Here is a 23,132-nt window from a genome sequence, read left to right on the forward strand (position 1 = left end):
GGGAGCAGAATAGTTTGAATCCTGCTTTACAGGAATTTGCAATCTCATTGGGATAACAAGACCACAGCGAAACCTAGAAGTAGCAGTGATTAATAGTTGGAAAGTTATTTAGAATACCAAAAGATAAAAGGACATGTTTGGGTGAAGAATTTTAAAAGGAGTTTTAAACCCTGGCTAAATTCAACTTCAGGCCAACCTATTTATCACGAATGAATTCTTCCTATCAGCCCTTGAACTGATCGGATTTCCAGCAGCTTAAAAAATAGCCCCTCAACTCCATTTTCTTCCAGCTTCTACTCTGCTTCAATCCTCTCCTCCATGACCAAACTTTCCAAAAGAATTGTCTGCTCACTTCTCCACTCACTACCAGCCAGCCAGGGTCACGTTGTGTTTCCCTTTCCCCACACCTCTCCTATGCTGAAACTCCTCTTACTCAGGTCACTAATGGTCTCCATGTTGCTAAATCCAATGGATGGATTTCAGTCTTCCCTTGGCGTCTGTGACATCTCAACCCATCTAGTTTGCTCTTTCCTCTTTGTTCACTGTATCTTAATATTCTTTGCAGACTCCACTCTTTCCTTACCCTTGAAACACTGATGTGCTTCAAGATTTGGTCTTAAAATCTTCTGCTTTACTAACTCCATACATTCTGATTTCAGCCTATCATATGATGATGTCACCCAAAACTACATTTCTTAGCCAAAGCTTTCTGCTGTGCTCCACACTGTCTACTACTGTTTATTTCCTGTAGATCTTCTACAGGTACCTCAAACTTACAATGTCCTAAATGGAACTTGATCATCTTCCCCTAACATCTCCATTCACTGAGAGACCCTTAACAGGAACCTGAGGGCTGCTCTAACCTTTCACCCACCCAAACATCCATCTCCAGGTCCTGCCTTCTAAACATTCATCAAATATTCCCACATCTTTCTCATCATAGAGATCCTGTTCTCTCTGAAACATCATTCCCTACAATCTAGCTGCACTGACCTGGATTCAGTTCCTCAGTGGACAGGGCCTCTCACCCCTCTTTAAGCTTTATATACCCTGTGTCCTTGGCCTGGAACACTCTTTCCATTTGTCCCCCCTCACCTACCTAACTCCTACTCACCCTTTGGATACTGCTTAAACCTCAGTTCCCTGGAAACACTTCCAATTGCCCCTCACCTAGGTTTGGTGCTTCTCCTCTGTGCTTCCGTGGGCTCTCATTCACTGCTCCTCATGCTGCTTGGCTTACTGCATTACAATCACCTGACTACTTTTCTGTACACCTCATTCAACTAGAGTGCTGTGAGGTCAGGGACTTTAACGTTTTACTTCTAGCATGGTAGCTCAGCTTTTAGAAAAAAGGCTGCAGCTCAAAAAAAAAAAAAAAACTAGATGAAAGAATGAACACATTTATGGCTACCACTTTGTCAAATACCATTCTACATACTACAGAAGAAAGTAAAAGCTAACTGGAACTACTAGGTAATATATAATAACTAAAAATACAAATAAGTAACATTGGAAAATGTAAATTCTGTGGAACTCCAGAGAAAAGTCATTTCTGGGAAGTCAAAATAGACTTTACAGGAGAGCTCATTTGAGATAAGCCTTTGAAGCTAGGTAGGCTTCAGAAAAACAGAAAGGATTATATCCTAGGAGGATAGTGTGTAAGAAAGGGGGAGGTAGGCATATTTGGGAGATAATGAGGAAGTCTACCCTGCTGAAACCCCAGATTCCTGAGAGGAGGGGTCAGGTGATAAACTGGGAGATGTAGGCTTAAGTCAGACAATGGATAAAGGCCTGATAAAAAGTTTGGATTTTATTCTGTAATTAGCAAGTTATTCTGTAGACCCCAAGGAGAGAATTTTCCAGGAAGATTACTCTTGTGATAGCATGTGGCATTAGCTGGAAAGGAGAGTGACCTAGGTGGAGAAGTCAGATAGGAGACTATTAAAATAACTGAAAGACAAGTTGAAAAATCCATGGATTAGGATGATGGCAACAAGAATTAAAAGAAACATGAAGTGGGCTTCCCTGGTGGTGCAGTGGTTGAGAGTCTGCCTGCCGATGCAGGGGACACGGGTTTGTGCCCCGGTCCGGGAAGATCCCACATGCCGCAGAGCGGCTGCGCCCGTGAACCATGGCTGCTGAGCCTGTGCTCCGCAACGCGAGAGGCCACAACAGTGAGAGGCCCGTGTACCGCAAAAAAAAAGAAAAAGAAAAAGAAACAGGAAGTAATATTATGATAGATGGGCAATCAGTACAACATGGAGATATGCACAGGAAATAAGCAGCAAGCCAAAGAAGAGGGAAGACAGTGAAGGAGACAGGAAAGAGCTGGAAAAAATGACCAAGGTAACCACCTAGAGCTATGTCCAGGATCTCACTATGTGGCAGATGAAGTCAAAACTGCCCACACTGGATAAGGTCTAGAATATTTTTCCACCAGTGTCTGATCCACACTGAGGTGCAGAGTAAGAAGAAGAGTCAAAGCTGACTCTGGGGTTGAGTCAAAGACTTTGTAACTCCCAGTTCAATTCTGAATTGAATTTCTAAATGACAGGTTGGCTACGCTGGATGGGTTCAGTGTGTAATAGGCAAGGACACAGGGAGCCTGGCCGAGATTTCACAATACTACAAATAATTTATAACTGGAATACAAGCACTCCTCACTTTGTATGGTTCCAATATGCATGAATTTCAGTTAATGCAGTTTAGCTAAATAACTTCAGTCCCCCAACAACACGGTTTGAACTTCATTTGCAACAATATTAACTAGGTAACTGCATAAAGTACAAACTTCACTGCTAGCTCTTTGGTCCACAAACCACTACATAAATAACAGATGTGTACCATGATCAGTAATCAATCATGTCACTTCCTTCAGAGGCTGCTGGTGATTGATCCCAGTATATCTGTTATTCAGTTCATGCACAGACAGCAAAGCAGGTAGCTGTGTTGCCTCCTCACTTTACATTGATAAACTCGCATGACATTTTACAGAGGTGTATAGTCAAAAGGGCAAAGAAATGAAAAGTGGTGACGCTGGAAGTGAAATTGGAAAGTGGTTGTGATGTAGGATAAAGATGGTCCAAAGGAAATAACATTAAAGGAACTCACAGATATTCCACAACTTTGAAAGCATAATGGTAAGATATTGGAACCTGATTCAAACTTGCGAAGGAGTGTAACGGCTCACTAAGGCAAAGAAGAGATACTCCACATCATAAAGTATATGAGAAGAAAGCAAAAATGTTCTAACTACTCTTGTTAAGTTCTACTCGAAGAAAGAAAACACTTTAATTCTCAGTGTTTCTAACATTTTAAATTACAGGGCACTAGATAAATATCAGCTTTACTATTTTTTTTCCTTTCCCTATAAATACATCACCTACAGTAAAACAACTGTAATGTTTTGACAAAAAAAATTTTTAAGGTGACAGAACTAGTAATTTTCCCATTGATTATTAAGATTGTTTTGCACAGTTACAGCTTGCATGGTTATTTTTATGGTCCTGCATCACCATGCAAAGAGGACTACCTTTAATCTTTATTAAAATAACTTCATCTATGCTATCATTTTTTTTTTTTTACAAAAGAAACTGACTTTTATTTCTAATATCAATAGCAGATTTTGGAATCCAACGTGAATTTAATTAGATTTGTTTAAAACTATTTTTAAACCTCTGAGATAGCTTCCACACAAATATTTCAAGAACTGTACTAGTCTAAGTGGATACAGCAATAATCCCAGAAGAGAACTCCAATAACCCTGTTTCTCTCTGGTCATAAAGGAAACCGTTTCTGCTGACTTATTCCAACCAATAACAGGCCACTATTTATAACCATTTATGAATGAGAAATAAAATACCTATTCTCCTGTTCCAGCATTTTCACAAAATCTAACTTATAATTTAAAGTTCTTTGCCCCAGCTCACTCACTGTACATTGAGTTCTTTGTGGCAGGTGCTATTTTTAAAGTTAAATAGTCTTTTATGTCAAAGAAAACAAATTTAAAATCAACCTACAAAAATTAAGGATTTAACTATGAATAGTTTCTTTCTGTTTCAAGAGTTCATGCCACTCTCAAAACATCACCTGGTGATATATAGTCTGTGCAGCCAGCGTTCTATAAAACTTTCTCACCATATGAAGAGGAAAAAGAATAAGTTATCTTTAAGGCTGGCTTGTGGAATGCTGGTTGTAAGTCTAGCTATGGCACATATATTTTAGAACATATAACTGGAAGGTGTAATGTAGAATGCTGGCTGAGAAATTCCATAACCTTGTCAGCTTGACATTTTGCTGGCCATCACCATAATTCACTACATTGCATCATGCGGTCACCTGGGACCTACAGCAAATAACAAGAGGTATATGGGCCTTCAGCCTGTTATTCCAGAAAGTGGAATATCGTGACAACCACTCCAAGTATCTCATGGTACAACTATAAAAGGTCACAATGAGCAAAAGGATCCAGGCTGGAAGAAAAAGTTGGAGGCTTTAAATATGCCCAGCATTTCAGTGCATTCCACCATTCACACTGGTCTGTAAAACAACTTGCAGGACTCAAGAAACTGGGCTGACAGGATAATATTCACAGTCTATGCCACAAATTTGAACTTAGTTTTAAATGAATAGGTACTGGCTTGGATACAAATATGGGAAAACTGAATTTTCTGCAGATTTGAGTTATAAAAAGCTAGACTCTCATTCTTCCCTGTTATCTTAGCTGACTATAAAAATATTTCAGCTGCTTGTCCCCAAAAGGCGCTCTAAGAATGTACTTGACTTCCCTACAGCAACACCCGGGCCCCTCCACCCACCCCCTCGCTTTGTGTGCCAGCAGACAGACTGTTTCAAGTTATTGTGGCTAAGGCAGAACAGGGAAAACAAACCTCCATCTGAAGGAAAACTTACATCTGTCATTTCACAGAACAGACATACACATGATTTTGATTTGTATAGCTACTTCAACTTTCCCACTTGTCTCTGATTAGGAGAATAATGTTCCCTTAAAGGCTTTCAACATTTTGTTTGATGTCCCTTGCAGGGTGAAAAGAAAGCAATAACATTTTTAGAAAGTACAAGGTACCATTTTATTTCTCCCTCAATATACCTACATCGCCCTCTTTTAAAGGGTACCCATAGATTCTATTCAGCCAGAAAGTAGGTTAAAAATGTAGCTATCTAAAGCTTTCAGATAACAACTATGTCAGATAATAATTAAATGCCACAGCAAACCACTGCTCATTTTAAGAACCTAACCCACTTTTTAAAAACCTGCATTTTTGCCTTTTAATTCAGTATGCATCATCCTGCCACACCAAAAAATAAAATAAAATAAATAAAGCAACTGAAGCTGAAAGCCAAGATGGAAGTCACGTTCCTTTGGAGCAACGACAGAGGAACTGAGGAGGCCTCGTCTTAAACAGAAGCCAAGAAAGGAAGTACAGAGATTAGTAGGCATTTACGAAAATCTAAGTTTGAGTATTTTTTTTGAACGCAGAGATTTATCATTGCTGTGCTCCAAAACTGCTTACAGCCAATTCTAACGTATACTGAGTCCCAGGCTGAACCAAGAAAACATTCAAGTAACACGCTGTCTGGAACAACCTGTCCAAGGAGGTGACATTTCACCTAAACCTAAAGGGAGAAGAATCCCATGATGTGCAAGTTGGCAGAACAATGTTAGCAGAAGAAGAAATAATAGGAGCTAAGACCTTGAGGTGAGACATGGCTTAGAAAGGTCCAGAAACTGACAGGAGGCTGATGCGGTGGGAATGTCAGAAGAGGAGAGCAAGTGAGAAAAGCTAGGTGGAGAGACAAAGCAGGGCCAGATTCCTGTTTCCTTCCACAAGGATATAGGGCTGCCTAGAATACAGTAAACAGGAAAAATGTAAGTAAGTTAATACTTGGGACCAGGACAGATTATGAATCACAGGAGACAGAACCAGGGGAAGAGAAAGAACAAGGATAAGTAAGGGTAAGTAGAATCATCTATTGTATACACAAGAAATGTGCACTGTAAACTTGGCTTTGAGTTTCTGGACCTTAGCCAGATTGAAGTTAAATTCTGGAAGGTTTAATTTAAGACACAAATAGATAATGATTCTACAGATAGGAGGACTTTTAAAAAATTCTTTATATTGATTACATATGGGCATGATAATCGTAGTCGGTGGAATGGTGGTCTCCCAAAAGATACACCCATGTCCTGTGAATGTCCAGAATCTGAATATTACTTCATGTGGTAGATGGGTGAACACCACCTTACAATGCAAAACAAATGTGATTAGAAATCCTGAGAGGAGGCACTTGTCCTGGATTATCCAGATGACCTCTCATTTCAGTGACAAGGTCCTTTTAAGAGCGAGGGCCAGGGAGCTTTGACCGAAGAGGAAGAGACAATATGACTGAGGCAGAGATGGGAATGACGCAGCTAGAAGTCAAGGAGCACCAAGAGCCATGAGAAGCGGGAAGAGGCAAGGAATAGACCCTCCTCTAGAGCCTCCAGAGGGAGCGTGGCCCTGCCTACACCTTGATTTTGACCTTCTGGTCTCCAGAACTGTGAGAGAATACATCTCTATTGTTATAAGCAAAAAAAAAAAAAAAAAAAAGAAGAAGAAGAAAAAGGTACAATAATACAATATGTGTAACATTATGAGACTAATGTTCTTCATAGTACATGTAAAAGGAAAAAACAGAGTCTAAAGAAATCTTGGAGCAAAGAGAAAATGCTTCCACAAAAGCTAAAAATGCACCCACCATACTCTCTGCTGCCATAGACAACCTCTTTGTTTTACCTGCTCTGGAAATTAAGATGACCATTTTCATCCCATCCCCATCTATCAAATGCTCAAGTACACTGGACAAGAATTAAAGGAAATTCACATTTCAACAAATGCAATATCTCAACCTTAATACAAACAAAAATCCCACAAATCTAATTTTTAATGCTGGTGCACATTAGCGAATGCTTGGATAGCATGTTCTGTTTATAATCCAGGAGATAGGAAGCCCTACCACCCACACATGCATCAGAGCTTCCTATATGGGATAAGACCATTCATCATCTCAACTTTGTTTATGGCTTTCTGCTCACTGATCATCAACCTCACCATAGCTGTGGGCTATCTACTTTGATCTAGTTTTATATTTTTCATAACATACGGAGCGTCCTATATCAAGCAAATCACAAAATTCCACTTTATATCCTCCATCCACAGAGGCTTGCTCTCAGTAACTCGCAAACCCTGGGCTCTTTTACCCTTAGGAATAACACAGCAACATCTGCAGGCTACAGAGTAAACACACCAGTCCCACACACCTTGGGATAGGGGCAAATCATTTCATTTTGTGGATTACTGTGCCTGTGCCCTCCTCTGCAAAAGGGGGTGGTCCAATGACATAATCCACAGGTTTCTACAATTAAAGTTCTATTCCTACAATTAAAGTTCTCAAAACGCTAACCAAGTTAGTAGAGTGAAATTCAGATTTCCTCATCTCATCTAATGAAACTGGCATGATATAAAATTTTTAAAAGGGACAAATACATATCCAGCCACTTGCAATTTACGTAGAAGGGAAAGGGTTTATCTGTTACATGGTGTGCTTTGTTTTTATTTTAATGTATAATCAGATACTGATTCAAACATAAGTTGCCTACTTCGTAACAAAGCAGTTAATAAAATTCCCAGAGGTTTATGCAAAGCTGACTTCACTTGGGAGAATTATGTAAACATAATTGGGGAAATGATAGTGCTGTACACTAATGGACAGGGAGATAGGTTTCACAAAAATGATGACATGCTTCATCCTTAAAGACCATACCTTTTACAGTGGTATCACTGCAACTATCTTCAGGAACACGAAGTCATTTTAGCTACTGTAGCAGGGCATTTTCTTTAATGTCATTGCAAAATGCTTTCTCAAGAACCAAGTAATACCACTTAAGCTGTACACAATATTAACAATGAGTTTTAAAATGTACTGCACGGGAGGGAGGAACACTCCCAAACTCATTCTATGAGGCCACCATCACACTGATACAGAACCAGACAAAGATGCTACGAAAAAAGAAAACTACAGGCCAATATCACTGATGAGCGTAGATGCAAAAATCCTCAACAAAATACTAGCAAAGAGAATCCAACAGCACATTCAAAGGATCACAGGCAGAGTTGGAGGGAGGGAGACACAAGAGTGAAGAGATATGGGGATATATGTATATGTATAGTTGATGCAATTTATATAAAGCTGCAATTAACACACCACTGTAAAGCAATTATACTCCAATAAAGATGTCAAAAAAAAAAAAAAGATTCATATACCCTGATCAAGTGGGGTTTATCCCAGGAATGCAAGGATTCTTCAATATATGCAAATCAATCAATGTGATACACCATATTAACAAATTTAAGGAGAAAAACCATATGATCACCTAAATAGATGCAGAAAAAGTTTCTGACAAAATTCAACACCCATTTACGATAAAACCCCTTCAGAAAGTAGGCACAGAGGGAACTTACCTCAACATAATAAAGGCCATATATGCCAAACCCACAACCAACATTGTTCTCAATGGTGAAAAACTGAAAGCATTTCCTCTGAGATCAGGAACAAGACAAGGTTGCCCACTCTCACCACTATTATTCAACATACATTTGGAAGTTTTAGCCACAGCAATCAGAGAAAAAAAGAAATAAAAGGAATCCAAATCAGAAAAGAAGAAATAGAGCTGTCACTGTTTGCAGAAGACACGATACTGTACATAGAGAATCCTAAAGATGCTACCAGAAAACTCCTAGAGAAAATCAACGAATTTGGTAAAGTAGCAGGATACAAAATTAATGCACAGAAATCTCTTGCATTCCTATACACTAACGATGAAAAATCTGAAAGAGAAATTAAGGAAACACTCCCATTTACCACTGCAACGAAAATAATAAAATACCTAGGAATAAACCTTCCTAGGGAGACAAAAGACCTGTATACAGAAAACTATAAGACACTGATGAAAGAAATTAAAGATGATACAAACAGATGGAGGGATATACCATGTTCTTGGATTGCAAGAATCAACATTATGAAAATGACGATACTACCCAAAGCAATCTACAGATTCAATGCAATCCCTATCAAACTACGACTGGCATTTTTCACAGAACTAGAACAAAAAATTTCACAATTTATATGGAAACACAAAAGACCCCGAATAGCCAAAGCAATCTTGAGAAAGAAAACGGAGCTGGAGGAATCAGGCTCCCTGACTTCAGACTATACTACAAAGCTACAGTAATCAAGACAGTATGGTACCGGCAAAAAAACAGAAATATAGATCAACGGAACAGGATAGAAAGCCCAGAGACAAACCCACACACATATGGTCACCTTATCTTTGATAAAGTAGGCAAGAATTTACAGTGGAGAAAAGATGGCCTCCTCAATAAGTGGTGCTGGGAAAACTGGACAGCTACATGCAATAGAATGAAATTAGAGCACTCCCTAACACCATACACAAAAATAAACTCAAAATGGATTAAAGACCTAAATGTAAGACCAGACACTATTAAACTCTTAGAGGAAAACATAGGCAGAACACTCCATGACATAAATCACAGCAAGATCCTTTTTGACCCACCTCCTAGAGAAACGGAAATAAAAACAAAAATAAACAAATGGGACCTAATGAAACTTAAAAGCTTTTGCACAGCAAAGGAAACCATAAGCAAGACAAAAAGACAACCCTCAGAATGCAAGAAAATATTTGCAAATGAAGCAACTGACAAAGGATTAATCTCCAAAATTTACAAGTAGCTCATGCAGCTCAATATCAAAGAAAGAAACAACCCAATCCAAAAATGGGCAGAAGACCTAAACAGACATTTCTCCAAAGAAGATATACAGATTGCCAACAAACACATGAAAGAATGCTCAACATCATTAATCATTAGAGAAATGCAAATCGAAACTACAATGAGGTATCACCTCACACCAGTCAGAATGGCCATCATCAAAAAATCTACAAACAGTAAATGCTGGAGAGGGTGTGGAGAAAATGGAACCCTCTTGCACTGTTGGTGGGAATGTAAATTGATACAGTCACTATGGAGAACAGTATGGAGGTTCCTTAAAAAACTAAAAATAGAACTACCATATGACCCAGCAATCCCACTACTGGGCATATACCCTGAGAAAACCGTAATTCAAAAAGAGTCATGTACCACAATGTTCATTGCAACAGTATTTACAATAGCAGGACATGGAAGCAGCCTAAGTGTCCATCGATGGATGAATGGATGAAGAAGATGTGACACAATCTTCTTTATATATATCTTCTTTATATATATGTATACAATATATGCAATGGAATATTACTCAGCCATAAAAAGAAATGAAATTGAGTTATTTGTAGTGAGGTGGTTGGACCTAGAGACTGTCATACAGAGTGAAGTAAGTCAGAAAGAGAAAAACAAATACCATATGCTAACACATATATATGGAATCTGAAAATAAATAAATAAATAAAAGGTTCTGAAGAACTTAGGGGCAGGACAGGAATAAAGACGCATATGTAGAGAATGGACTTGAGGACACGGGGAGGGGGAAGGGTAAGCTGGGACAAAGTGAGAGTGGCCTGGACATAAATACACTACCGAATGTAAAATACATAGCTAGTGGGAAGTAGCTGCATAGCATGGGGACATCAGCTCGGTGCTTTGTGTCCACCTAAAAGGGTGGGATAGGGAGGGTGGGAGGGCGATGCAAGAGGGAGTAGATATGGGGATGTATGTATATGTACAGCTGATTCACTTTGGCATAAAGCAGAAACTAACGCACCACTGTAAAGCAATTATACTCCAATAAAGATGTTAAATCAAAAAATGTACTGCACCACTGTAATTTGCAAACTTGGTCTAGAGACCAAGTTCATACTCTCACCAAGTTCATTAATGATCTGCTTGTTATTTATTTATCCTGAACCTTCAGGATAGATTTACAGATTAATCTAAATTTAGAATTTTAAAATATTTGCCAAGTCAAAACCTTGACGTACATATCTAACTTGAGAACACAAAACTGCACTAAAATCTCCTATCTTGGTAGCCAGTACAAACTCTTGGAGTCCTTTCAAGTCAGGTCTAAATATGGCCTCCAATAAAGAAACTTTCCTCCAAAGAGAGGAAGATACTGAATAGGAAGAATCCTAGAAGGATTTGCAAATGGGGTGGGGGGCATCTAATATAATTTCTGTGTCATTTATCAATCTGCCTTGTATTATAATTATTTTCTTGTTTCTCTTCCTCCTACTAGATTTTGGATACGGTAGGAAAGAGTCCATGGTCTCATCTTTCTATCTCCCGCATTTCTCATACAACAGCATTTTGCAGACAAGAACTCAACATAAAAATGTTGCCATTAATTCCCTAAAAACTTGAGATGGAAAAACAATGCAGCATTTACCTCTTGTAACACACTCCTCATTTTTCTTCTGATGCTGTTTAACTTTAGCACACACAGATCTTCCTCAACTTACAAAGGGGTTACGTCCCAATAAACCCATCTTGAGATCGGCTGATGGGTTGAGAATATCAGAAGTCAAAAATGAATTTAATACACCTAACCTACCTAGCTTAGCTTTGCCTGCCTTAAACATGCGAAGAACACTTACAGTTGAGCAACATGGTTTAATACAAAGCCTATTTTATAATAAAAGTGTTGACTATCTCATCCAATTGATTGATTACTATACTGAAAGTGAATAACAGAATGGTTGCATGGGTACAGAGAAGGGTTGTGTGTATATTGGTTGTTTACCCTCGTGATGGTGTGGCTACTGGGAGCTGCATTGGCTGCCACTGATCAGCCTCATGAGAGAGATCCTACTGCCTATAACTAGCCCAGGAAAAAATTAAAATTCAAAATCTAAAGTACAGTTTCTACCAAAGTCACATAGCTTCCACACCACTGTAAAGTAAGTCAAACCACTGTAAATTTGGGACCATCTGTACTAAAACAGTAGTCTTCAAACTATCCTCCAGAACACACTGTAGTTTCCACAGAGGTGCTAAAAAGGACCTGCTAAATAACCTAATTCAATCACCTTATCCTACAGACAAAGAGTGAGTTACAGAGACTGTGTGTGCTTAGGATTCAGGGCCAGATTGTGACAGAAATGGGACGTGAGACCACATTTTCCTAAACCCCGGTGCAGCGCTCTTTTCCACATAGCTCTTATAATGGAAGGACCTAGAGGTGTCCCTCAAGTCTCACCACATAGTCTTGTCCCAAGTCTTCCTTCCTTCTTCCACAGAAACATTTTTCATAATTAGTCACCAGATGTGCTAATGGAACCCTAACTTAGATGGAGGTTTGGCCAGTTACAGATGAGGTACACTCATGAACTCCTTCAGGGATCGAAATATATGAGTAGAAACTACCAAGCCGCCTTTTTTTTTTTTTTTTAAAGGAGGACACACAGACATGAGAGGAAGAGTAGGAGCAGGAGGAAATAAAAAGTGTAGGAGGAAACAAAAAAGGAATTGAACAACACTTGTTAGACGGCACAGACAGAGAACATTTCCATCACTGCAGAAACTGCTATTCTGCTCTGCTGGTCTATCACTGTCCCCATCAGTTCCAGTGAGGTGAGAAGTAAAGGCCAGAAGCTCAAAAAGTAGTGTTGGCTCATTCAGTGAACATTTATTCTATGTCTGCCATGGTCAAGCACTGTTCTAAGCCCTTAGCAAGCGTCAAGAAACAAAGCAAGAGAAAGCTTTTGACAAAATTCAACACCCATTTATGATAAAAACCCTCCAGAAAGTAGGCATAGAGGGAACTTACCTCAACATAATAAAGGCCATATATGCCAAACCCACAGCCAACATCGTCTTCAATGGTGAAAAACTGAAAGCATTTCCTCTGAGATCAGGAACAAGACAAGGTTGCCCACTCTCACCACTATTATTCAACATACATTTGGAAGTTTTAGCCACAGCAATCAGAGAAAAAAAGAAATAAAAGGAATCCAAATCAGAAAAGAAGAAATAGAGCTGTCACTGTTTGCAGATGACACGATACTGTACATAGAGAATCCTAAAGATGCTACCAGAAAACTCCTAGAGAAAATCAACGAATTTGGTAAAGTAGCAGGATACAAAATTAATGCACAGATCTCTTGCATTCCTATACACTAACGATGAAAAATCTGAAAGTGAAATTAAGAAAACACTCCCATTTACCACTGCAACAAAAAGAAAAAAATATCTAGGAATAAACCTACCTAAGGAGACAAAACACCTGTATGCAGAAAATTATAAGACACTGATGAAAGAAATTAAAGATGATGCAAACAGATGGAGAGATATACCATGTTCTTGGATTGCAAGAATCAACATTATGAAAATGACGATACTACCCAAAGCAATCTACAGATTCAATGCAATCCCTATCAAACTACGACTGGCATTTTTCACAGAACTAGAACAAAAAATTTCACAATTTGTATGGAAACACAAAAGACCCTGAATAGCCAAAGCAATCTTGAGAAAGAAAAATGGAGCTGGAGGAATCAGGCTCCCTGACTTCGGACTATACTACAAAGCTACAGTAATCAAGACAGTATGGTACTGGCACAAAAACAGAAATATAGATCAATAGAACAGGATAGAAAGCCCAGAGATAAACCCAGACACATATGGTCACCTTATCTTTGATAAAGTAGGCAAGAATTTACAGTGGAGAAAAGACAGCCTCTTCCATAAGTGGTGCTGGGAAAACTGGACAGCTACATGCAATAGAATGAAATTAGAGCACTCCCTAACACCATACACAAAAATAAACTCAAAATAGATTAAAGACCTAAATGTAAGGCCAGACACTATAAAACTCTTAGAGGAAAACATGGGCAGAACACTCCATGACAAAGTCACAGCAAGATCCTTTTTGACCCACCTCCTAGAGAAACGGAAATAAAAACAAAAATAAACAAATGGGACCTAATGAAACTTAAAAGCTTTTGCACAGCAAAGGAAACCATAAACAAGACAAAAAGACAACCCTTAGAATGCAAGAAAATATTTGCAAATGAAGTAACTGACAAAGGATTAATCTCCAAAATTTACAAGCAGCTCATGCAGCTCAATATCAAAGAAAGAAACAACCCAATCCAAAAAGGGCAGAAGACCTAAATAGACATTTCTCCAAGGAAGATATACAGATTGCCAACAAACACATGAAAGAATGCTCAACATTATTAATCATTAGAGAAATGCAAATCGAAACTACAATGAGATATCATCTCACACTGGTCAGAATGGCCATCATCAAAAAATCTACAAACAATAAATGCTGGAGAGGGTGTGGAGAAGATGGAACCCTCTTGCACTGTTGGTGGGAATGTAAATTGAGACAGCCGCTATGGAGAACAGTATGGAGGTTCCTTAAAAAACTAAAAATAGAACTACCATACAACCCAGCAATCCCACTACTGGGCATATACCCTGAGAAAACCATAATTCAAAAAGAGTCATGTACCACAATGTTCACTACAGCTCTATTTACAATAGCCAGGACATGGAAGCAACCTAAGCGTCCATGGACAGATGAATGGATAAAGAAGATGTGGCACATACATACAATGGAATATTACTCAGCCATAAAAAGAAAGGAAATTGAGTTATTTGTAGTGAGGTGGATGTACCTAGAGTCTGTCATACAGAGTGAAGTAAGTCAGAAAGAGAAAAACAAATACCGTATGCTAACACATATATATGGAATCTAAAAATAAATAAATAAATAAAAGGTTCTGAAGAACCTAGGGGCAGGACAGGAATAAAGACGCAGACGTAGAGAATAGACTTGAGGACACGGGGAGGGGGAATGGTAAGCTGGGACAAAGTGAGAGTGGCCTGGACATATATACACTACCAAATGTAAAATAGATAGCTAGTGGAAAGCAGCTGCATAGCATGGGGACATCAGCTTGGTGCTTTGTGTCCACCTAGAGGGGTGGGATAGGGAGGGTGGGAGGGCGATGCAAGAGGGAGTAGATATGGGGATGTATGTATATGTACAGCTGATTCACTTTGTTATAAAGCAGAAACTAACGCACCACTGTAAAGCAATCATACTCCAATAAAGATGTTAAAAAAAAAAAAGCAAACCAAGATAACCTGCCCTCCTGGCTCTTACCTTCTGTCATCTCATCATCATTGTGAGACTCTGGGCATGAGAAGAATCTTGGTTTGGGGCCTAGGAGCTGGACGGCGTTCGATAAAGACTTGTTCTCTCAGTTCTACAGGCTACCAAACACCTCTCTGAACATGAAAAGAGGTCAGGTGTTCCGGGGAGGGACCTTCCACAGGGCAGGGCTGGGGCTCTCTCTCGGGGCTCCATCTGTAGTGGCCCCTGAAGGGTCTGGATAGGAAGACCTGGGCAGATGTTTTGCGGTGAACGCAGCTCACCAGCACTGGGTGGGGAGTGGGAGAGTACCCTTGGAGATCCTCAGGCACTCTTGCAAGGGGTACAGTAGGGATGAAGGTTCTGTGTAAGCAGGCAAGGGTTTGGGGCTAGCATAACTTGGGTTTATCATTATCATTATATTATCTATACCTGCAATGATAATGCCTAGAGGGGCATCCAGGTTACAGTTAGGATTACCACAGTTCACATTTGCAGTCTTTTGTCCCTATATAGCCATGATACTGTTCCATGCTATAAGCTGCTACAGAGCCTGAATAGCTACATAATATCCCATTAAGCTGACAGATGGTAAATTACATAGTCATTCCTTTATTATTTGTTTACATTGCCTGAATTTCTTTTTAACTACTGCAGGTAAGGCTGCAAGGAACATCCTCAAGCGTGTAATTGTATCTCTCTTAGTAATTCTTTCCTCATGCTTTCAACTAATATTGGGCAATTGCTTAGTATGTAACAGGCAATGTGCTAGGTGATATCATCAACAAGAAAACCATATGAGCCAATTAAAGCAATGTAACCATCTTATCATGGGGAGCACAGGGAACATAGGCATTAAGAGCAAGGGCCTGGAAGCCGATCTCGAGGGGGTGCGAATCACAGCTTCACCATTTCTTAGTGGTATGACCATGGATAAGTCATTGAACATTTCTCTGCCCCTCATTTCTTCACCTATAAAATGAGCATAAAAATTGTAACCCCTCATATGGTTGTTGTGTGGCTTGAATGAGGTCATATATTCAAAGCACTTAGTACTCAGCACACAGGAAGCACTCAGCAAATGTTAGCCATCTGCATAATCTCCCTGATTAGGATACAGTGGGAACATATAAAAGGGGAAACCACACCAGTGCATTGGCAAGGAAGGGGTGTGAATATCCTTATCACCAGTCAGGTCATGCAGTATACTGCATGTTGTTTCATTCACTACTCTGCTCCCGGTAGCCAATGAAGAGACGTTGAATTGCTGAGTATATCAACAGACGAAGCTTCTAACAAGAGTTTATCAATTATTAACATCAAGAGCAGTATATGAACATATCCAAATTCACATCTTGTCAAAACTGGATTTTGTTCTTAAACATTACTACCACTTTAATAGCTTCAAAATAACTTCTAAGCTGTAATATTCTACCTGCAATCAGGTTAAACTACAATAATGTTGATTTCACACGTCTATTTACTAAAGATTTTTAACGGTTTTAATGTTTGTAACTTTGTTTTACTGTTTTTATTTCCTCTTGTTTGAACTATCTTTATATTTTACCTATCCCTTAGAATCGTAATGATTTTAAAAATTACTTTAATGATGGTTTTTATGGATAATAAAATTTAAGATTTTATTTGTCCTAATGATGAAAATACCTTTGCAAACATATTTCCTGTTCATTTTAGTTTAGTTTGTTTGGATACAGATATTTTATTATTTCCATAGAATTAAGTTTATAGGTTCCTTTCTCTGTAATGTTCTGTTTCACTCCTTTAAAAGCTGCTACCCCTCCAAGTGTCTGACAGATAACCTATTTCATACTAGCTCCTTAGATTCTTTCCATCTCTTTCTTGCTTATTTAACTTGTTCCATCTGGAGTTTTTACCCAGTGTATACATACGGGTTATCACTCATTTTGCTTCAAATTGCAATCTAAATGGCTTCACATTAGTTATTAAATAAAACTTCCTTTCCCATTTTTTAAAAAAGCTAAGTTATTTTGAATGGAAGTCTTCAAAAGGGGGAAGACATAATGTGGTTGAAAAAAGAAAGAAAAAAGGGCAGTTTAGGGTGGAGTCAAGGATGGGAGGAGGAAGGAGAATGCAGGATAGCAGAGCGGAGGCCCAGGACTAATACAAAAGCAGAGAAACATTCCCTGAGAGACATGAAAGAAGAAACTCACTGGGTAATAAAATGAAATGGGGTCTGTAAAATTCAGTCAGATGCCAAAAGGGATAAATTCTGAGTAGACAATGTTTGGGAACCATTACTATAAACAAAAATCTGCATGGCCCGTCTACAGCTTCCTTTTATTCCCACCCTCCATGGATCATTACTCTTCCATGGCTCCCACCTAACTATGCCACCCTAGGTGAGCATATTTCTTTATCCTGGTCTTTTCTTTCTTTTAAAGAGTAGGGGTCCCTTGCAGCATTCTCTTCCTGAGTAGTAAGCTGTCACTGAGGAGCATAAAGGAAGGTGACACTGGGATGCAGTGCAGGATGTCACAGTCACCATGATTAGGAAAATATCCAACGCAAAGGATACAGAATATCCTGTGTAGCTGCTGACGGGACATGCATTTGAGCAAGGCAGCCACAGATCTTTCTAGATACCTGAACTAGAAAATCCTTAGGCAGGAAAACAGACTCCTAATGCCTTCTTTACGTACTTCAGAGTCCAGGCAGATTGTGACCTTAAAACCTCCATGTGACACAAAAATGCACAGGGAAAACCAGTTTAGAAGCCTGTCTACACTGGTGGGTGAACTATCCCCAATACTGATGAATTTCAAAGTTTTACATAGAGGTGACAGAATATACACATAGGTATAGACAGAGATTGCCTAAACTCACAAGCAAAAGGGGCTGAACACCATCTGACAACTGCTGTCGCAGTTAGGTATCAGTTTCTGCTTCAGTTAGTAAGAACTGATTTTTCACTTCTTTGCCTTTTAGACTCATACAGGCCTTAGTGAAAGAGTTGAAGTTAGAGGTAAAAGAGGGGTTTTTTACAAATACTAAATACTAAAAATTCGTAAGACTGCATCACAAGTTTCAATTCTACAACCTGTTAGATTAAAAGAAAACCCTACCTCAGATTTCTTATGTGACATAGCATCCCATTTCTGGGTCTCATATCTAGGGGTAAAGAAGGACGAGACTGCCTAACAGGAATGAGAAGGTGACTTATGGATATGATCACACACTAGGATGGCAGTGAAGAGCTTCCCAAATAGTTTTTATTGGATCATTCCTTCTGAGATTCAGGCTCATTTGAGCTAAAAGCCAAATACATCAATTTCCTGCTTAACAATTTCAGAGATTCTCTGTATCACCAAAGGAAGACATCTAAACCCAATCATGGCAGCAGGGCTCTTCTTTTTTTTTTTTTTTTTTTTTTTTTTATTTTGCGATACGTGGGCCTCTCACTGTTGTGGCCTCTCCCGTTGCGGAGCACAGGCTCCGGACGCACAGGCTCAGCAGCCATGGCTCACGGGCCCAGCCGCTCCGCGGCACGTGGGAACTTCCCGGACCGCGGCATGAACCGGCGTCCCCTGCACCGGCAGGCGGACCCTCAACCACTGTGCCACCAGGGAAGCCCAGCAGGGCTCTTCTTGATCTAGTTCCTGCTACCTATCCAGCCTGGTTCCCCACCATTGTGGTCTTGTTCCCTTCAGTTCCAGTCATACGCAACCCTTGGTCTGTTCTGAGCACACCATGCTCCCTCACACACATGTGGTTCTATACAGGCTCTTTCCTCTCCTCCTCCCAGCTCACCACCCCAACCCTACTATGTCAACCCAAGCATCTGCCTACGCTTCACCTCATCACTAAGGTCTTTCCTGATGACACCAGAGAAAAACTGATAGCTCCCACTTCTGCCACATAGTCTCAGAGCAATATATTCATGTGCACAGCCAGCCCAGCACAGCCAGCATTCCACTATAATTGAGGGCACGTCTGACTTCTCTGAAAGGTAATGAGTGCCTGGAAGGGAGGAAACCTTGTCTTTGGGATCTTGCCTGTTTCAGCTGTCCAGCCCTAGAGCTTAACAAAATGCTAATCACATGGTGGGTACCCAGTACGTGTTTTTGAATGAACAAATGGAGTTTCTTACAAAACATTGTTTTTAAATTGTGGAGCCAGCTGAATGCCAAATTCCAGTTTGTCGTTTCCTTTCCAATTTCTCAATGTTGTCTTACCTTACCTTAAATTGACAGTCAATACAATATTAGTTATTTGCTTTTATTGAGTCTTTCTGAATGATTCAACTGAATTTTCATAAAAACAACTCTTTTTTTTTGATCAGCTTAAATACCATTTAATTTAATGATGTCATTTCCAGTCAGAAACAAAAGAATTGACCCTTGGAAGCCATATTATTCAGACATGGGAGGTGTAATGTGTGGAATGAACTATCAGCTAGGAATATTTAGCATGCCATGGGCATCAGTCAGTGTATTTTTAAAGAGGAAAGGAGGGAACTGGTTCATATGCAAATTCAGCTACATGGAGGTCATTTTAGAAAGCTTCTGCTGCAGACGGCTTAAAATCACACGGCAGAACTTTCCAGAGTCAAATGCTAAAGCTATTCAAAGCCACGTGATTCATTACTGACTGTAAGATGAGCCAAGATGTCTTCTTCCATTTAACCTAAATGACTTGATATGTCAAGTTCAGGTTATTAAAATATGCCTATTCATTCCTCAGGGCTCCATATATACTTCCTGAATCTGGAACATTCCACTAAATCAAGACAATATGTATCAAAACTGACTTCCTAAAGATAATTCCTTTTAATCCCCAATACTGGCCCATGAATATGTTTCTAATTAACTCTCTTGAGATGTAGCTCAGACTCAGACTAAGTTGACTTTTGAAACATCCTAGTGTATACTCTAATACTCAGTTACCACAATAAAACAATCAGAGGTCTAGATTTTGCACAGGATAAGAATCCGAGGCATGGAGGAAAAGTAAACTAAAACTACCATCATTAATCAGGACTAGAAAAATTCCCAAATCCCCCTGGCAAAGTTCCTAAATAAACCAAATATCATCAGGGAAACTACCTGGGCATACGAAGAAGAATTTCAGAAACTTTTCCCTAGTATTCCTCCTGTTTCATTCTTCTTTCCTTTTATGGCCAGTCAGACAATGAAGTTCAGGAAAGTATATAAGGATATTTTAATTCAGAATTATAAGGCAATACAGTGATTGCTACTGATAAAAAATGAAGTCTTTTCATAAACTACAATTATTTTCTCTGTAATTTTTACAAGCTAAAACATTTTACCAAATTGATTTCAACATGAAGTGGTATAATTTATCACATATTTGATCCAAACAATAAGAAAAAGCCTATACATTACTTAGAGAGATATGCATCTATCAATACTTTCAGAGTTAATGCTGTTCTGGAAAAGGTAGTTGCCACAACTGAACTGGCAACTTGAAAAAGCTGAAGAAGGGGAAAGAAGAAAGCATTTTACACCTTTTATATCTATTAATACATTCAATACCATCAGAGCTTGAACCCCAGCAACTTCAAATACATATTTTCACAAGCCATTTAGAGCAAAACATTTTCACTGCTTCACTTCTAAAATTCTATTCTCTTCATGGAACTTGACCACATGATTCACATTTTGTAGTCCATTACTTTTATCAGGAAAGAGACCCAACCAATAAATAATAATAATAATACTTCCTGGATGTGATACAAGTTTCAAGTCTAGCGTGTCAGAAGGTCCACGTACTGGGAGACTAGGCACCTGAGTTCCACCTCGTAGGTCTGCATCATACAGCTAAACAACCCTCAGCAGTTCAGTTCAGCTCTCTGAAACTTGGTTTTCTAATTGGTAAAACAATAGCTCTAACTGATATAAATTTGTTTCCCAGTGCTAAACTTTTATGGTCCTATAATCTATTAAATATGAAAGAATACTGCTTAGGAGCCACAAACATTGGAGCCTTGCTTCACCATCCCGACACACGCACATCGACTGTAACCGAGTTCTACTGATTCTCTCCCTCTAGTATGTCTGTTTATTTCTTCCTTTCCATTCCCCAATGCCTTTGTCCAAGTTCAGGCTATTGTATCCTGCACAGACTATGGCAAAGCCGTTGTGATAGCCTCCCCACCTCCTTTCTTACTTCTCTCCCATATGTTCTCTCCATACCCTGGCTAGAATGTACTGTCTGACATGTATACTTAATTAGCTCATTTCCCTATATCTATGGCTATCACCTAAAAAAAGAAATCCTATTCTCTCAATGGAATTTGGGTAATAAGCCCATGGGCTGCCTCATGGGGTTTGCAGTGAGCGTCAAAGGCCTGGCTCACGGTAACAGTGCGTTAAATGCCAGGTGCTACCAGTCTTACCTCCGCCATGTCCTGCCTTGGGCATTTCAGACCACAAAACTGATCTACCTGCGTCCCGAAACACACCACTCTCTCTCCCCTGAATCCAAGCCAATGCACATGGCATGCCTCTGGCTAGATTCTGGAAGAATTCCTCTTCCCTCTTCTTCAGTTGCTGGGCCTCAGCCCCCCTCCATGTCCCCCCCTTCAGCGAGGCCTCCTGTGACCCTCCGTGAGGTTCAGGTGCTCCTGCCTTCCCTGCACCTGGAGTGCGCTGAGTAGGCGCCCAGTAAATGCCAGTGATTTGAAAGCACCTCAGTGGGGCCAACCCTTCAGCCTTCTGACAGAAGCCAGAAGACCCAAAGTTAAACTCTCTGGGTTTATACGGGGACCAAGTAAGAATGTTTTCCCCGATACAGCTTTGTATGTTCCTTTTTGTTCCAAATGATACCAAAATATGTAACATTTGAAGTGAAGTGATAGTTTTCAGCTAGCATTCCATGGTATTTTAGACTGCTTCCGATGCTTTTTCCACGAAATAGATAGCAGCAATCCTGGAAAGATTTTTCTGCTACCTTAGTCACAACCCTCAAATTGTCTTTAAAACTTTTCATATTACATCCAGAATACTTTAAAAGCCATATTTTGTATTCTTTCCGTCATTGTTAACGTTCTGGCATATTTCCAGTGTTAAGTGATAAAGCTCTTAAAGCTATTTCTTAGGTCTAAAATGAACATTATCTCACTCTCTTTACCAAAGCCCTTCTCTTTTGTCTGTATCTGGCAGGTCTCTTCTGGATTCTCCTTACAAAATTCAATTAATTGCTAGCTTACTTTGTTGTTCTTTTTTAAAAAAGCAAGAAAACTACAATAAAATTTCATAAATATTTCACTAATATTTCATTTTTGAATATGAAGCATCTATCACTGGGAGAGAAAGGCTATACATGTGGATAAACTTACAGCTTATTCATAATCTTCACGAGTGATTTATGATTAGATCTTCCAGCTGTTAGCACGCTGATCAACAGCCAAGCAGAGGAAAGATACTGAATCTTACTTGTCAAAAATACATGTACATGCCACGGAGCGACTAAGCCTGTGCGCTACAACTACTGAAGCCCACGCACCTAGAGCCCGTGCTCTGCAACAGGAGAAGCCACCGCGATGAGAAGCCCGGGCACCGCAACGAAGAGTAGCCCCCGCTCCCCCCAACTACAGAAAGCCCGTGCGCAGCAACGAAGACCCAACGCAGTCCATAAATAAATAAATTAAATTAAAAAAAATAGTAACAGCACCAATCCATAAAAGTTGGTGTTTAAAAAAAAAATATATATATATATATATACGTGTAATCAATGGGGTCTAGATTAGGAAAGCTTAAACTTGATTTGAAAGCTAGAACAGAATTTCTGCTTTCACCATTAGCATAAAACCATAGAGTTCTTACTATTAAAGTGGAAAATTCAGGTTTTCATAGTCCCGTACCCCCGGGAAAAAGGAAAAACCAGAGATTGATAGAATTTTCCAAGTAATTATTAGATATATGATCACGATATCCAGTCAGAATTCCTAAAGCCAA

At 39.4% G+C, this 23,132-nt stretch overlaps 1 protein-coding gene across 12 annotated transcripts in view; it reads right to left on the reverse strand.

Moving 5' to 3' along the window:
* The window catches only part of LTBP1 (latent transforming growth factor beta binding protein 1), a 461,631-nt gene that overhangs the window by 207,550 nt on the left and 230,949 nt on the right, over positions 1 to 23,132 (reverse strand). The gene's annotated exons all lie outside the window — the stretch shown is intronic.

This window comes from Delphinus delphis, chromosome 12 (genome assembly GCF_949987515.2).
Source record: "Delphinus delphis chromosome 12, mDelDel1.2, whole genome shotgun sequence".
NCBI lineage: Eukaryota > Metazoa > Chordata > Mammalia > Artiodactyla > Delphinidae > Delphinus > Delphinus delphis.